Raw genomic sequence first — 3,258 nt, 5'->3', positions numbered from 1 at the left:
GGAGTGCCCCATGGGCTGCTATGGCTCCTTCACCAAAGGTGCCAGAAGCAGAAAGAACAAAAGATTCCTTTTTCTGTCTTCCCTCCTTCTGGTCTTCTGCCAGTGCTGCCATTAACAGAACCTAACTGGAAGTCAGTTGGTGCAGGAATTGACTTGGGAAATGTTTTCAGACTTCCATCCCCCTGCAATGAAGAGGGGAGCACAGGTGGCCAGGATGGCACACAGGCATCACTTCCCTGCAGTGGTGTCAAGAGGTGGGGGTTGATGCCGCAGGCTTGTGAAACAGCATGGCGCTCTCTGTTCTCTGTCTGAACTGACAGGTTGAGGAAATGGGGAGACAGATAAGAGTTACAACTTCATATAATAATGTAGTGGGGATCCAGAAGTAATTGTTACTGGTAGTCCAAAGAGTGAGCTTCTAGATCAAAAGTTCCCTTCACTTATTTCTACTCTAGATGACCAGGAAATTCTAACCTTTGAATGAAGCTGCCTGCAGCCTCTGCAGCTCTGGTTCGATCCCTGGCCGCCGCCAAGGGTCCCACATGGCACACAGACCTTTCCTGCGACGCCCGCTGCTCCCTTCAGCAGTGCATTTCATCCGTCTGCATGATCTGTTCCCTGCTCTGGCTCTGGTGAATTCTCTCACCCTCCCACACTTCTGACTGTACCCAGTGTGTGTATAAATAAAATAAATAAATCATTAAAAAAAAACCCCAAAACAATAGCTAAGCTATGGAAACAACCCAAATGCCCCAAAATAGATGACTGGATCAAGAAGATGTGGTTCATATATACACCATGGAATATTACTCAGCAATCAAAAAAGATAAATTCATGCCATTTGCAGCAACATGGATGGCGCTGGAAGGGATCATGCTCAGAGAAATAAGCCAGAAAGGAAAAGAAAAATACCAGATGTTCTCACTCATAGCAGGAATTTAGAAAACTTAAATAAGGGACCAGGAAAAAGACTAATTATAATAAAGTAAAAATAAAAATCAACAAGCAACTATAACCCAGAGACGCACTATGGGGGTGAGGGGAAGAAGGGAGTAGGATCAAAACAAGGGTGGGGGGAATTGTATGGGGACTGTAACCAAGATGAAAATGCACACATTGTGCGAAAATGAAAAATGATGTAAAAATATATAAAATAAAAACATTTAAAAAAAAAAAAGTCTGCTATGAACGCCACTCGTGTTTGATCTTATTTGAGAGTATAGAGAAAGGTAAGAGCTTCCTTGAAGATGGTTCAGCCAAAGATCTTTGTCAACAAACAAACCCTGATGAAGACTAGCCTACAGTTCTCTAACAGTGGGCTGGGTCAGGCACTGGAGAGGTCATAGTAGCTCATAGCTGAGTAGCTCGTAGCTTCACCTGCATGCCAGGTGTGCTTTCTGCTGCAGTACAGGACTCCGGCTCACCATGCTAGTGACGGCCCCAAAGTTCTTTCCTGTGATTTTGGCCTCTCTTAAAAGCTCACCTGGAAAATCTGAGAACTCAGCCAGGACTAAGGGAAAAGGCCCTGAGCTGCTCTTTGGGGCAGGGCAGGAAGGACAATGGGAGATATAATATTAATGATGATCCTTTACATTCAAGGGATACTATGATTTACAAAGTGGTTTTATGTCATGACAGGTGTCTCACATGATAGTCACTTGCCCTGTGAAGTTAGGTGTTCCAGTGATATATTGTTGCATAACAAACTGCTCCAAACTTAATGACTTTACATTGAGAGTGGCATATTCATGTGACAGACAGATGATGCTGATGTTGGTTGGGAGCTTTGTGTGTGTGTGGGCGGGTGGTCATTGCTCAGAATATTTATAGGTGACCACTCGTGTAAACTGCAGGTCTCCGTGGAAGAAATAGCAGATAATTTGGGGGCTATCTTTAGTCCATCACAGCAAGTGTTATGAAGCTCATTGACTTTTTTTGTACAATATCAGCTTGTTGTTGTCATTGTTGTTTTAAGATTTATTTACTTATACAAGAACCGGGCACAGGCCAGAGGTTCGGGAGGGTGAGAAGATCACCAGAACAGGCAGATGGACCGAAATACACTGTTGAGGGGAGCAGTGGGCAAGTAAGGAGAGGTCTGCCACGCCATGTGAGTATCTCTGTGGGCGGCCAGAATCGAACCCACACTGCAGGGGTTGCAGACAGATTTACAGTGCTGCGCTCAACTGCCTGTGCCACCAGGGAGGCCCCAATATCAACTTGTTTCAAGTGATCTAGTGAACGACCAGAACTGAATGAATTGGAACAAAAATTTGCTGATTCTAAATATGTTTTCTTTGTGAAAATTATGTGTGTATATAATATTTCAAAATTTAATATATTTACTATATTATATATGTACATATAGTCCATCTGTCTATCTATCTATCTATTATGTATCTATGTATCTATCTATCTATGTATCTATCTATCTATCTATCTATCTATCTATCTATCATGCATCTAGCTATCATCAACCCATGCTCCATGCACAAATTTTCATTTAGAGAGTGTAGAACCCTCTGCATGAGCTACTCCCTTTCCTGGCTATCCTTTTTTTTATTGCAACAATTTCCTGTGGCCCTACTCAAGACAAAGGTAGTCTTTTCATACAAACCAGAGGGTCAGAGATGCCAAATTCCCAGTGCAAAAGGGCCATGGAAACTTGTTGCAACCACAGGAACTGAGATTTAGAATTGAGCCCTTCTTGGCTCATGAGTCAGTTCCTGATTTGGTCCCCAGAACTTGCTGCCTCAAATACTAGACCCAGATGTGGCTTCAGAAGCCCTACATCTTACTGAGCAGGAAACAGATACTCAGGGATGGGCAGAGTTGCCTGAAGCTAAGTCAGAAATAAGACCAGGGCCTCCCTGGTGGCGCAGGAGCTGAGCATCGCACTGTGAAGCTGTCCGTAGCCTCTGCAGCGCTGGTTCCATCCCAGCTGGCCGGTGAGAATCCCACATGGTGGAAGCAGACCTCTCCTGTCTCGCCCGCTGGCTGCTCCCCTCAGCAGTGTATTTCATCAGTCTGCCTATTCTGTTCCCCACTCTGTCTCTGGTGAATCTTCTCACCCTCCCATGCATCTAGCCTGTACCCTGGTTCTTGTATAAAAAAAAAAATAAATCTTTAAAAAAGAAAGAAAGAAAGAAAGAAAGAAAGAAAGAAAGAAAGAAAGAAAGAAAGAAAGAAAGAAAGAAAGAAAGAAAGAAAGAAAGAAAGAAAGAAGACCAGGTCTTGGGTTTGACCCTGAGATATAGC

The sequence above is a fragment of the Talpa europaea genome, assembly GCF_964194135.1.
Source record: "Talpa europaea genome assembly, chromosome: 5".
NCBI classification, from domain to species: domain Eukaryota; kingdom Metazoa; phylum Chordata; class Mammalia; order Eulipotyphla; family Talpidae; genus Talpa; species Talpa europaea.
Note: the sequence above shows the minus strand (reverse complement) of the source record.